The sequence below is a fragment of the Miniopterus schreibersii genome (assembly GCF_964146895.1).
Source record: "Miniopterus schreibersii genome assembly, chromosome: 13".
Taxonomy (NCBI): Eukaryota; Metazoa; Chordata; class Mammalia; order Chiroptera; family Miniopteridae; genus Miniopterus; species Miniopterus schreibersii.
Genome location: NC_138113.1, coordinates 61,386,165 through 61,400,875, shown reverse-complemented (window position 1 = coordinate 61,400,875; position 14,711 = coordinate 61,386,165). Strand labels below are relative to the sequence as shown.

The following is a 14,711-nucleotide window of genomic DNA, read 5'->3' as shown; positions in this document are numbered from 1 at the left end:
CTTGCAGTGGATCGGTTCCCTCAGACTGGATCACTTCCCTCGCAGTGGATCAGTTCCCTCAGACTGGATCAGCTCCCTTGCAGTGGATCGGGTCCCTTGCAGTGGATCGGGTCCCTCAGACTGGATCAGTTCCCTTGCAGCGGATCGGGTCCCTCAGACTGGATCAGTTCCCTTGCAGCGGATCGGGTCCTTCAGACTGGGTCAGGTCCCTTGCAGCGGATCGGGTCCCTCAGACTGGATCAGGTCCCTTGCAGCGGATCGGGTCCCTTGCAGTGGATCGGTTCTCTCACACTGGACCAGGTTCCTCTCACCGGATCAGGTTCCTCACCCTGGACCGGGTCCCTCGCAGCGGGTGCCGGGGTGGGGCGGCCCTTTGGCCCAGAGAGGGCAGGAGCACGAGTGTTCAGTCTGTAGTGACTGAGCCTTCAGTGTCGTGTTCTGCAGATTTTAATGTTTCTATTAGAAGCGATGCATATTCTTGGTAAAATACCTGCAACATATGGAAAAACACAAAGGAGAGGAAACCAAGCCTGGATTACCAGCGATTCCTTCCGTCCCCAGTCGCCACGGCGGTGCCAGGGAAGGGCCTGTCTCTCCAGGCTTTCCCGTGTGGTGTGTGGATAAAACCTTCGTTCTTCTCAAACGTGAAGCAAAAGCCGTAAAGAAAGTGAAGACGGCGGAGCCCGGGAAAGAGTCAGAATAGGAGGTGACAGGCACTACGTGGCACTAAAATGATGATTGTGAAAACCACGTAAGAGCATAGAAAACTACTTGTGACGCAGGTGAAGTCCAAGAGACGTGCATAGAAGAGAAGAGTAGATGAAAATATTGCAAAATGCTCAGAGTGATGGGAGTTAGGTGGCAAGACCATGAAGGACTTTTAAATCTTTTATTTTCCCTATCTTTTGTATTGTGGTTGTCTTTTTATAACAAAAATATTTTTTAAAGTTGTACTAATCAGAACCTTTTGTCCTTTCCTACTGGTTTAATGACACCAGTTAACTTGTGACAAAGAACAACTGACTTCCACACTGCTCGCCTCACATTTAACAGCACACATCCAACACGCATATTGACCTGGGACCCTTTAGAAATCGGCACAAACTGAACACAAGCAACATATCAACTTGCCGTATTAAAAACAGTGCCTTCCTTATTTATTGGAAGAACTGAAAAGTGCCCCAAGGTTCACAGAAATGTACAGCCAGGCACTGAGGTGCAGTAAATGAGGAAAGGTGTTGAAGTTTGCGGATCTAAATCCTAGTCTTGGATATGTCCCTACCGTCCCCCGTTTTCTATTTCAAAACGTCAATCATGAGAACATGCCCTGCCTAGCACGCTGACTCGTCACGAGGGTCCAACAAAGAACCCCCAACCTGAACTCAAAGTCACAGGGCCAAGAAGGGGTGGTAGGAGGGGTGCCCTCCCACCAGATGCCATGCCTGCCCCAAGCGGCTTTCTCAGATCCCTCAGGGATAGGGCAAGCACGCCGTCTTTAAACGTGGCCACTTTACTGCCCAGAGCTCTGTCGCTATGAAGGTCTTTCTTAAATCGGGCTCTGGGACTTTACACCCCACTGTCTAGTTCAAACCTGCGGAGGGGGCCTTGGCCTCTAGATTGGCCCGATGACTTCCAGGTGTGCAGACGGCCGGTCCCTCGGCCGCGGGCCGAGCCAGGGGCTGGCGGGCCTCCTCTGGCCACAAGCGGCCTTGTTGTCATTTTCTCTGAGTGTCACGATGGGAGTCGGTTTGGAAAACACTGCTCTGGAGGCAGATCTCAGGAGTGGCCACACTCCCTGGTGTTAGAAGTTACGCTTCTACCAGGGCAGCTGAGCACGCAGTCTCTGATCACACTTAGAATTCACAGAGGGTGTCTTGGTAGTCAGGACCCCCCATCTGTTTGGTTGCGTTTTCCATCAGTGCTTTTGTTTTTTAAAATATATGTGTGTGTGTGTGTGTGTGTGTGTATATATATATATTGATTTCAGAGAGAGGAAGGGAGAGGGAGAGAGATATAGAAACATCAATGATGAGAGAGTCATTGATCGGCTGCCTCTCGCACACCCCCTCCCCGGGGTCGAGCCCACAACCAGGGCATGTACCCTGTCCAGGATTCAAATGGGATCTCCTGGAACCTAGGTCGATGCTCAACCGCTGAGCCACACTGGCCGGGCAGCTTTTGTGAGCCCTGTCTTGTGCTTACAAAATTAGCTTTGGGAAGTAAGAATAGGATTTTAGGTTTGTTTCTGTTACATTTCCTGTTGTTAGACTTGGCCTCTGGTTTCATCCTGATGGGATCTCTTGGGTTCTTGGTTTGCTGAGTCAGTGAATTTGCAGTCCATGTTAACCCCGGGTCTCCCCTCATGAGGAAAGTTGCCGGCTTTGCCCTTATGTTGTGGGAATCTGATCTGAGCCTCCTGGCTCTCTTCCCAACCTCTAGCTTGGCTTGGAGATCCTCTCCTCTCCCGCACCCATGGACCCCGGGAATATCACAGGACCCGCCGATGAAGTTAGAGCAGGCTCTCTCAGCCAATGTCCTGGGCCCCGGTCAGTGCTTCTTTAATTACAAAATTGCTGGACTTAGTAAAACAGAGGTTTACCACCCTTCCTGAAGGACCCCATAGCATGTAGAGAAAGAGCCCGGGTTAGATTCCGGTTATGTACATGCTTGTACACATGCACACATGCACGCGCACACACGCACACGCAGGCACACACATACTGTCCGCTCTTCTTCATGTCCTCCTGTCTCCTCAGTAGTGATGTTTAGGAAACATGGGTTATTCATGGGTCCCAGGGAAAGCCTGGATTTCAACCACATTAAAGATATTCTTAAATGCAAGTCAGTTCTGAATGCGTAAACTCTTCTGTAAAAGTATTCCAGGAAAACACATGAATTTTTTCTGGCCACTAAAGTGTAAATATGGACGTGCTGGAGTTCTGTGAAGACCGCGTCGCTGATGGACGGGGCCCTCGTGACGCTTTCACAGTTGAATATTAACTCGGGGCCTGCCCAGTGCTCTGTGCCCCAGCCCTCACAAGTGACCCTGGGGGTTCGGAGGTTTCCTTAAGGTCTCGCACTGAATGTTCCTTGCTGGCTATACTGTTTTGCCTGAACTCTGTGGGGGACTAAGCAACGGACAGATCCCAGGCAAGTGTTGTGTGCGTGTGTTTGTGTGCGTGTGCGTGTGCATGTGTGCGCGCGCTTGTGTGTTAACTGAATTGTGCAGACACCTGACATCTCCTCACTGAGGAGCAGAACAGAGGACGGAAGAAGTTGTGTTGAGTGGAAAAGAGGGTCAGAAAAATCCGTGAAACAAAAGCTCTCCTTCTGTTAGAGGTTCGGAAAGATAATAAGCTGAACGGATTTAAAAACGGGGTCACCGCCCTGGCTGGGTGGCTCAGTTGGCTGCAGCGTTGTCCCAGAGGACCGAAGGTTGCAGGTGTAGGCGCTTGGGGCGCATACCGGAGGCCGCTGGTGGGTGCCTCCCTCTCACGTCCGTGTCTCTCTCACACCAATGTCTCCCTCTCACGTCCGTCCGTGTCTCCCTCTCACCTACCCTTGGGGGAGGGTTTTTTTAAATGGGGTCACAAACACCTGTTTTGGGAGACGAACACCTGTGGTGAGTTCAGCCCTAGGTGAGGCTCCCAGTCCACCTGCACACTTGACAGGAAGCTTCTCAGGGCCAAGGCTTCCTGGTATTTTTTGTTTTTCTTGCTAAGAGCCCAGAGAAAGTTCCCAGTGGGAGGCCAGAGGGTCTCTCTAGATCAGATGAAACCCCGCTCGCCCCCCAGGGGCAGCAGCCTGGGAGGTGCCAGGGTGTTTCAGCCTGGGAGGCCCAAGCCTGGGGACTCAGCAGTGGGCTTTTATTTCTCTACAAGCTGCAAACCTCCGCTGGCTGCAGCTTCTCTCTCCTGCCGGCCTCTTGTGACTCAAAGCTTCCTGGGCTTTCTCTCTTTCTTTCTTTATGGGAAGAAAGATCCAAAGAGGGCAAAAGGAAAGGAAGAGGAACTGCGGGAGGGTTCGGGGGTGAGGGAGGAGCCAGCTGCCTGTCAGAGGACAGGGGCCCCACTCCTGCCCCGGGGCCCTCCCTCTGCCCCAGCCGCCACTGCCGTCCGCGGAGGGGTGCAAGTGATGCAGACTCCACTCTCCTGACCCGCACGGAGCAGTTCCGAGGTAATGTGGCTGCATCAGCGTCTAGCACTCTCTCTGTGGTTCTCTGGAAGCCCTCCCCTGTGTGGGGGCTTCTCCCTCAGCCTCCCTGTCCTCAGAAGGGTGCTTCCCAGCTCCGCTGAGCAGAAGCACTGAGCCTCGCTCAGGCCGGGCTCCCCTGGCCTCTCGCTATGGCCAGAAGGACCCCGCGTGCTGCCTGGTTCTGCCCTGGGCGTACCCATCCTGAGCTCCTTGGAAGGAAGGGTGGGGTGACGGAGGCTGGCTCAGACCAGGGGACCCACCACGGAGCTGCGGGGGGAGCTGGTCTCCCCAGCTTCGAGGCTGCTCCGCAGCGGCAGAGGCAGCCAGTTGCCCGGCCTTCCCGGGCCTGCTCAGCTATCCTAGTGAGACCGTCTTCAGCAGCCAGCTGGTTCACCGGGTGGCCCAGGCCTGACGCTCACATTACACGCAGGTCCGCAGTGTCCGCAAACCGCTACAGCAGTGTTGCCCTAAGCTTCCAGAACATTCTGCCTATGCTTATGTTGCTGAAATCTCTGTCCATGGCTGAAGGGGAACATTCTGCCTCTCAATTAAAGCTCATTAATCTACCAATTAGTCACGGGTACTTGGTACGTCCTGGGAATGAGAGACATTCTGAGACCCCTGGAAGGGTGGCCTGGAGGAGGGGGAAACTGCACCGTCCCTGAGCGCAAGCGCCAGTTCCCAGGTAGGACCCGAAGGGCAGGGCCAGGCTGAGCTCCAGCACCGCGGATGGAGTGCTTACTTTTCCTCTGCCCCAGTTCCTTGCCTGTAAAATGTGTCTGAAGAACTTAACTTTCCTAGGAAACTCTGTGATGCATAGTAAGTGCTCACCTTGCTGTCTCTGTTATTGTTATGGAGAAAAGGCAGGCTCAGAGCAAGGCGAATGCCTGGGGCTGCGTGGGGGGTAATGCCTGAGTGACCCTGGAGAGGACTGGAAGGATGGGGGGGGAGTGCTGTGAGTGGGGGCGAGAGGGTAGGACAGAGAGTGATGGGCTGGGGCTTTGAGCCTGTGCAAGCAAAGGCCTGAGCAGGGGCTCCCACGTCCGTGGGGCTCACCCAGGTTGGGGGAAGGCGCTCGCCAGCGATGAGGGCCTTGGCTGCCTGAGCAGGAGCTTGGCGTGTCCCTCCGGGGCTGCAGGGTTTGGAGTGGCACTGTGATGAGCTGGAGCCTGCGTCCCACTGAGAACATGACTCTGAATGTGGGACACAGGAGGGGCCCTAGGACAGAAACAGAAAGGTCATGAGACCACACCATCTCTGCTGGCTGGCTTGGGCGTGCTCTCGGGGCGCATGGCCAGGGGGCTCGCGCAGAATTCCCGGTCCTGTGGCATCACATCCGTAGAAAGACTGGAAGTCAGCAGAAGAGGGAGAGACTGTGAGTCCCAGGCTCGGATGATGGGAGCACAGGCCAGGCCAGGCATGTCGCAAGCCTTGTCCAGGCCGCTGCAAAGTCCTCTGCGCAGAGATGCGGCCAGGGAAGGCGAGAAGGGAGCTTGCCATGCGGAGCGCTGCTGTTTCGCAAGGGCTGGCTCCGCGGAGAGGCCTGGCTGTCTGCCTGGCTCGCAGTTCCCTCGGGTCAGTGCTCAGGGCAGAGCCCTCCCAGGCTCTGCCGGCGCCGCCCAGAGCCCCCTTCTTCCGTTTAGCTCTGCAGCCAGGCCGCCTGACAAGATGTCAGGGTCACTCTCGGGCTGCACGAAGCAGAACCAGCCCTTTAGAAGGGAATTAGCCGGAATTAGCCCCTCCCTCAGGGCTGGCTTCAGAGCGCACGTTTGTTTTTGATCAGCGACGTGGGTTCAGCTGGCTCCGTCCGGGAGAGCCTCCTGCAGCCGGCCTTCCCAAAGCCGGGCGTGAACCGAGGAGACGGTAAGACCCTGGGCCCCGGTGGTTGCTCCTGTTTCCTCCTTCCTGTTTACTTGCACATCCACGAAATAGTCAGGGGGCACAAAGGGAATCTGATGAAACTGATAATGTCGTGCTGCCTGTTGAAACAAGATTTTTTTTTTTAATCTTCACCCGAAGATATTTTTTCCGTTGCTTTTCAGAGAGAGAGAGAGAGAAACATCGATGTGAGAGAGACACACTGATTGGTTGCCTTCCGCACGCGCCCTGACCGGGAGCCGGGGATCAAGCCTGCAACCGAGGTGCGTGCCCTTGGCCGAAATCGAACCCAGGACCCTTCGGTCCGCTGGCCAGTGCTCTAATCGCTGAGCCAAATCGGTCAGGGCTGTTGAAACATTTAAAGATTTTCTGAGTTTTGTGTCTGAAAGCCATGTTCAAAGACCACCTCTGATCATGATGTTTGGTTCTGTGGAAGATAAGTATATTTTATCACTATCTACTACTTATAAACCATAAATAGTCATGTGGCCTTTGGTAAATCGTGAGGTTTAATTGAAGGGTACTGTAATAAAATCTTCTTTAAATGCTGCTTGTTGCTGATGTTAGAATTAAGATTTAGTCTATCACTTTCCACTCAGCTTCTCCCATCGAGAGGGGCCTGGTCTGGCCGGTGTTTGACTGAGGCGTTGCTTTGCGTTGCGAGCAAACACCCGCTGGTTGCACGTGAAGCTGTGAGGCATTGTGTTAGCAAGACTTGTACCTGCTTCCTTCAATGGGGCCTAAAATGTAACCTTATAAGCAGGAGCCTGCTTTTTCAGAGACTGTACAAACGGGACACCTGTGGCTGTAGGGAAGGCCGTGCCCTCCCCTGGGGGATGAACGCTGTCCTGTATTTCTTATTGGACACCCCGACCTCCGCAGTTTCTATCAATACTGTTGTTGTGGGAAAGAAAAAGAAAATGGGACAGGATCTGGCAGACTCAAGGGAGGAAATAAGAAAACAAAATGGAGCGCAAAGTGAGTTTTACCATTAAAATTTTTGTTAGCCCTCACCTGAGGGCATTTCTCCCGTTCCTTTTCAGAGAGAGAGAAACATCGATGTGAGAGAGACAGTGACTGGTTGCCTCCCGCACGCGCCCTGACTGGGAGCGGGGATCGAGCCTGCAGCTGAGGTGCGTGCCCTTGGCTGGAATCGAACCCCAGACCTTCCGTCTGCGAGCCGATGCTCTGACCACTGGGACACACCGGCCAGGGCTGGGGGGATTACCATTTTTTAATTCGACTTAAAACTCTTTGCTCTTACGTAAAATGCTGTGGCTATGAGGGTGGGGAGAGCGGGATAGTGGGGAAGACGTTTGGAAAGATATAGCCAGTGGCCGGCTGGTCCGGGGACGCGCAGGATTCGCCCCAGGTGACTGGGGACCGCGTGGGAGTCAGAGGCCGCATGCGTTCGCCGTGAATGTGCGGCTCTGTTGGGCACAGAGGGAGGCCAGTGCCGAGGTGGACCTGGCCTTCCTGGTCATGGTGTCGTATTTGAAACGGTGCTAAGGGAGCTTCTCGGATCAGCCCGCAACGGTGACCTCGCAGCCCCCAGACCTCGGGCACCCTCTGCAGCTTCTCAGGAGACGCACTGACTGTGGTCCGGGACGCTGAGACCCGCGTCTACATCACATCCCAGGATTTACACGCACAGCACACGGGCACAGTCAAAACGAAAACCAAAAGAGAATACATGAGGATAAGTTGAAAAGATGGAAAATAACAGCCTGTCATTGTACAGCACAGTGGGACATTTATGCTATTTACAAATTATCCCCCGATAAGCCCAGTACCCACCCGGCACCTGAAAACTGTTCTAAAATAATAGTGAATGTCAATTGTAATAGGAATATTTTCAAAACACCCCCCCCCCCCCCCCCGCTGTGAGGTAAACGCTGCTTCCATCTTGGTGGGTGTGTATTTTTCTCTGAACACACTTAGGTTTTGAGAAAACATACCTGTGCTGAACCTGCTGTTTTATCACCTTCTTTCCCTCTCAGTGATTATCGTGAGCTTGCCAGGCTGACAAATCTCTTTCCACAAAAGCTTCTAAATCTCATTATGTAGATAATTTATCATTCTTGTTGGTACGTTTTTTCACTGTTTTCTGTTACTAGCGTTTCCGAGATTAACATCTTGGCAGGAAAACCTTGTGTCCCTCCCGGAGTGTTTCCTTGGGACCAGTTCCCAGAGGTGGAACGTGGGGTGGGAGAGCACCAGCCTTTCGAAGCCCTTGGTGCTTGCTACTAAATTAACTCGGGAAAACGCTGTGAACCCCCCAGCGTTGCACACCAGCTCCCCGCACTTGACCAGCTCCGGGCTGTAACGTGAGAAAAAGCTCCATCTGATGCCTGGCCGGGCGGCTCTGCTGCTTTAATTGTGTTAAGGAAACCGTGTGTGAGACCTCTGGCCGCTCGTCCTGCGCCTCCGGGCTCAGCGTCTCGTCTTTGCTGCTTGTTTGCAAAGCAGGTGTCTCTTACGGTAACTTGCGCCAACCTAATTTCTGAGCCCTTTGACCTCATTTGTGTCGCTGGGCGAGTCTGCTGAGCGAGGGAATCAGATCAGATGCTTTTGATCTGACTTTTCATGGTTTGAACAACCTAGGGCAAACCTCAGTATTTGCGATTTTATCTCCTTTTTATCTTTAAAATTTAGAGATAAAAACTGACTCTCCACCTCACTCCATGATCGCATTGGGAGCATAAAGAGACAAGAGAGAGGGAAGTTCTTTGAAAAGAAAGTAAAAATACAAAATGTGCTATCGCTGTGGTTACTGTGAAGTTTGTTTATGTTCTTACTTTATAAAGTAAGCGGTTTGGAGAGCTGCGTGCTGGCGAGTGACAGCGTATCCGATGCCAGACCCGGAGCTGCGAGTGTGACCGCGCCGCTCTCGGTTCCCAGCCGCCAGCGGCGGGGGCGCCCGCAGGGCCCGGCCTCGGGTGCAGCGCGGTTTGCATCAGGCAGTTGACCCGCCTCGGTCACGCACAGGACAGCGCAGTTCTGTTGCATCGTGGCCGTCCCTTCGCTCGGCTGGGACCCCTAGAGAGAGCGCCTCCGAGGCCGGCGCTGGTTTACGTGGGTGCCCCTCTCCAGGGCCTGGCTCGGGGCCTGCCACCCTGGGGGCGCGGTTAATGTTTCCTGAGTGAGCCAGCAGAAGGGAGCGAGGAACATTTCCACCTAACTCTGCAAAGACGAGCATCCCGAAAGGGCTTACGGGGGATTTAAACATAGAAAGTTTTTCGGGGGGATAAACTGATCACTTTGTTTAGTTCAGTTTGGGTTGGATTCTGTTTCTACTGAGTAAATCTTTAAAGCTCTTAATGGATATTAGGCAAATGAGTGCAAGCCCTGGGTAGAGGGGGGAGCAGGGCCGCAGCTTGGCGATGCCGGTCCCCAGGACCTGGTGTGAGTGTGAAGAGCCGGCCGGTGAGTCCAGCTTCACTCTGGCCCTCAGCTCGGGGTTGGGCTGTTAAAATCAGGACCAAGCTGCCATTTAACAGGGGTTTGAGCTTGGGACTGAGTAATGACGAAGGCGACTGCATGGGAGGCCTGGTTCTAGGTGCCTCAGAGGGGAGGCCGTCACCGCAGTGCTGTCGTCTGATCCTGCAGATTCAGTGAGCGGAGCACAGAGCGTTGGTTTGCCTCGGTCACACCAGTAGTTGGTGCCCAGCTGGGATTTATGACGCAAGCAGTCCTGCTGCGGGGTCCACACACTGGTGCGGGTGGGGCCCACTGAGCTGCGTGGGGTTTGGATGGCTGGTGACGTTTGGGTTGCTCACGTGCGTGTGATGACCATTTACTGCGTTCCCACTGAGGAACATGCACTTCTGGGCTCTTTACATCATTATTTCTAATCCTTCTAACAAACTTGCAAGACTGGTATCATGATCCCAGCATTATCGCCAGATGAACGGAGACTCTGAGAGGTCCCGTGAGTGGCCCAAAGGTGGCAGCTGGGACAAAGGAGCCATCAGTCTGCGTTGAGTCCACTTGGCATCCTAGCCGCGGCCGCAGTGGGCTGGACAGTTATGTGCTGCTGTGTGGGTCTCTCCCATCCAAAGGTGCGCGAGTCCAGGTGCGCTGCGTCTGGAGGTGCTGGGCCTGGAAACTCAGCCAAGTCATCCCTTTACTCGAGGCAGCGAGAGGCACCGAGCCTGCCTTTCGGAACCTGTGTGGGCCAGTGTGAACGGCTCCTGGCATTGATCTTCAGGCTAGATGCTCCCTGGCAGGACCATCCAATTTATCACGTCAAACCAGACATGATGAGCATTTAAAATACATGGGGACACTTATGTTTCATATCTTGAGCTCCCAATTCTGCACCAAGGAAGTCCCAGGAGTGCTCCGAGGGGCGGGCTGGCGTGCGGGGTGCAGCCGGGGCGTGGGCCCAGCTCCGCTTTCTCCCGGGTGACTTTACCATCTTCTCTTGGCTTAGTTGTTCCAGGTACAAAATGGAGGTGAGAATATAGTTTAAAATGGTATTTTACTTATTTTTCTCATAAACTTGTCAGTAAGATTTTGCAATTAGAATGTTTAATGAATAACACACGGTTTGCTTACCTTTGAGTTGGTACCACACAATGTACGGCTGTTCCGTGAAGCCCAGGTCATTTTGCAGAAGCGCAAGCATGTCTGTTGGCTAAATTCCCAGAAGCGGAGGTGCAGGGTCGGAGGCCATGTGCGCGAGCGATCCTGGTGTTTATTTCAAGGTTGCCCACCCGCCTCCACCAGGAATGCTCAGGAGGATGCTCCCTTCTGTGCTTATGAACACAGTGTGCTCGCAAACTGGTTTTCATTACACTTTGGTGACCTTATAGGGGAAGAGCTTATCTCAGTGTTTGTTTGAAATTTCCGTATCTCATACTATGACTGAGATTTTTAACTAACGTTTTAAAGATCAGTTTTAGGTTCACAGCAAAATGGAGGGGAAGGTTCAGAGAACTCTGATGTGCTTCCTGGCCCCACACCTACAGCCCCCATTGTCAATCTGGCTGCCTCCTTACACCCAGTGGCTCCTTTTGTACAACTGATAAGTCCGGACTGACTCATCACTGTCACCCAGAGTCCGTGGTTTACATCAGGGTTCACCTTGGCGCTCTACATTCAATGGTTTGGACAAATTTATAACGACACGTATCCAAGAAGCATCCCCCGTGCTCCCCTGTTCACCCCTCCTTACTGCCCTGCTCTTATTACTGTCTCTATAGTTTTGTCTGCCAGGTGTCACAAGGTTGGAATCATGAAGCGTGTAGCCCTTTGAGATTGGCTTATTTCACTTAGTGATATGCATTGAATTTTCTTTCTATTTTTTCTTGGCTTGACAGCTCATTTCTTTTTAGCACTGGGTAATATTCTACTGTCTGGATGGACCATGGTTTAATATGCGCCCACTGAAAGATATCTTGGTTGCTTCCAAGTTTTGGAAATTATGAATAAAACTTCGATAAATATCCACGTGGGGGTTTTTGTGTGGACATACGTTTGTGAAAGACCCGAGAGTGGTGGCCGAGTGTCAGGTAAAAGCGCATCCTGCTTTGGGAGACACCCCATGATCTTCCACGTGGCCCCACAGTTTGCTTTCCTGCTGCAGTGAGTGCGACCTCCTGCTGCTCCAGATCCTTGTCAGCGGCGGTCAGTAGTCGGTGGTCTGGGTTTTGGCCATGCTAATAGGCGTGTAGTGGTGCTGATACTATTTTAAAACCATTTGGGATCATAACTTTTGGTTTGTTCAGCGAATGTTTTTTAAGCCCCGGCTGTGTCCAGCTGTGGGGATGCCAGTGGGGAGTGGGGGCCCGGCTGCTGCCTGAAGGGTCACAGAACCGGCCAGGCAGCAGCACAGTGGCACACCCAGCCACAGCACAGTGGCACACCCAGCCACAGCACAGGTGGCACACCCAGCCACAGCACAGTGGCACACCCAGCCACAGCACAGTGGCACACCCAGCCACAGCACGAGTGGCACACCCAGCCACAGCACAGTGGCACACCCAGCCACAGCACGAGTGGCACACCCAGCCACAGCACAGTGGCACACCCAGCCACAGCACGAGTGGCACACCCAGCCACAGCACGAGTGGCACACCCAGCCACAGCACAGTGGCACACCCAGCCACAGCACAGTGGCACACCCAGCCACAGCACGAGTGGCACACCCAGCCACAGCACGAGTGGCACACCCAGCCACAGCACAGTGGCACACCCAGCCACAGCACGAGTGGCACACCCAGCCACAGCACGAGTGGCACACCCAGCCACAGCACGAGTGGCACACCCAGCCACAGCACAGTGGCACACCCAGCCACAGCACGAGTGGCACACCCAGCCACAGCACAGTGGCACACCCAGCCACAGCACAGGTGGCACACCCAGCCACAGCACAGTGGCACACCCAGCCACAGCACAGTGGCACACCCAGCCACAGCACGAGTGGCACACCCAGCCACAGCACAGTGGCACACCCAGCCACAGCACGAGTGGCACACCCAGCCACAGCACAGTGGCACACCCAGCCACAGCACAGTGGCACACCCAGCCACAGCACAGTGGCACACCCAGCCACAGCACGAGTGGCACACCCAGCCACAGCACAGTGGCACACCCAGCCACAGCACAGTGGCACACCCAGCCACAGCACAGTGGCACACCCAGCCACAGCACAGTGGCACACCCAGCCACAGCACGAGTGGCACACCCAGCCACAGCACGAGTGGCACACCCAGCCACAGCACAGTGGCACACCCAGCCACAGCACGAGTGGCACACCCAGCCACAGCACAGTGGCACACCCAGCCACAGCACAGGTGGCACACCCAGCCACAGCACGAGTGGCACACCCAGCCACAGCACAGTGGCACACCCAGCCACAGCACAGTGGCACACCCAGCCACAGCACAGTGGCACACCCAGCCACAGCACGAGTGGCACACCCAGCCACAGCACAGTGGCACACCCAGCCACAGCACGAGTGGCACACCCAGCCACAGCACAGTGGCACACCCAGCCACAGCACAGGTGGCACACCCAGCCACAGCACGAGTGGCACACCCAGCCACAGCACGAGTGGCACACCCAGCCACAGCACAGTGGCACACCCAGCCACAGCACGAGTGGCACACCCAGCCACAGCACAGTGGCACACCCAGCCACAGCACAGTGGCACACCCAGCCACAGCACGAGTGGCACACCCAGCCACAGCACAGTGGCACACCCAGCCACAGCACGAGTGGCACACCCAGCCACAGCACGTGCCGAGGCCGGTGGCTGCGAAGGCAGTGACCAACGAGACAAGGTGCACCCGGCGGGGGGGGAGGGTCATCTTCTGCTTTAGAGGGGAAGAAACGGGCAGTCCCCCCTGGCTCGGAGGGGACGGAGGGCGGAGCTGGGACGGCCTTGGGTGCGAGGCCAGGCTGGCTCTCTGCTCCAGAGCAGAGCGCAGCTGCTCAGCCTCCAGGTCTGGGGGCGCCTCAGGGGCAGCCTCTGCTGTGCAGGCTCTTTCTCCCTGGTCCCTCCGGGTCCGCTATTACAGAGCTGCTTTGCTTGTCAGTCTGTGGCACTGGCAGGGCCCTGCAGAAAGGGTGCAAACTGGAATGCACCCTCGGGTGCCCGATGGTGAGGCTCTGAGCTGAGACGTGCTTCCATCTTGTGAAGAAACCTAGGGACCCAGACAAAGTACTGCTGGTGGGCACTCAGGCCCGCCGCTGGGGCAGACCGGTCATTCATGGTTAAAGCAGAGCGGGGATTAACGTGTGGGTAAGTGTATGAGTGTGAGCCTGTGTGAGGGTGTGAGAGGGTGTGAGCATGTGCAAGGGTGCGTGTATGTGTGTGTGAGTGTGTGTGTGTGAGCATGTGTTAGTGTGTGTGAGCGTGTGAGCCTATGTGAGAATGTGTTTGAGGGTGTGAATGTGTGAGAGCGTGTGTGTGAGTGTGTGTATGTGTGTATGTGAGCACGAGTGAGCATGTGGGAGTGTATGAGTGTGTGTGAGCATGTGTGTGAGTGTGAGTGTATGTATGTGAGCGTGTGTGAGGGTGTGAGCATGTGCAAGGGTGCGTGAGTGTATGTATGTGCGCGTGTGAGCTCGTGTGAGTGTATGTATGTGCGCGTGTGAGCTGGTGAACGTGTGAGTGAGCGTGAGTGGGTGGCGTCTGAATCGAGCACCCCGGAGCTGCTGGCCCGGAAGAGGTGCAGAGGGTGCAGGCTGTCAGGTGCGGGGACAGAGCTGCGCAGGGCTGGGAGCTGCGGGTCAGGGACACCCCGGAGCTGCGCCTCTTGGTCCGGGGGAGAGGGCAGGGTGTGCTTCTGGATGAAGGGATTCCGCCAGTGCTTTCGGTGCTCACCCTGGAAGGATGGCCCAAGGGAACACAGCAAGTGCCGAGGACGGGTCGGAGGCCTCCCGGGGAAGGGAAGTCCTGAGCATGTGGGTGAGCAAGTGTGCCGGTGCCGACCGCAATGGAAGTGGATGCTTGGGGGTCACAGACATTCCGGCTCTCGGTTTCCTCCCTCCTGTTCCGTCCTGTTGTCCGTGACAGGGGAACGACGAGCTTTAAAGACTAAAGTTTCAGGGAGGGTTTTAGCAAATTTGACGTCAGAGCCTCCAGACACCTGAGTCAGTGAGAAAGGAATGAAGACATTGCTGCAGGA

At 55.0% G+C, this 14,711-nt stretch overlaps 1 protein-coding gene across 2 annotated transcripts in view; it reads left to right on the top strand.

Moving 5' to 3' along the window:
• Positions 1 to 3,040: 3,040 nt before the first annotated feature.
• Positions 3,041 to 14,711, top strand: part of IL1R1 (interleukin 1 receptor type 1) — a 77,660-nt gene continuing 65,989 nt past the window's right edge. The window contains exon 1 of one of the 2 annotated variants that reach the window (XM_081155833.1): positions 3,041 to 3,154. The gene's annotated coding sequence lies outside the window, so the exon portion shown is untranslated. Of the gene's footprint in view, positions 3,155 to 5,584; positions 6,058 to 14,711 lie in introns of those variants that run through there. The other variant, XM_081155836.1, reaches the window with a different exon arrangement.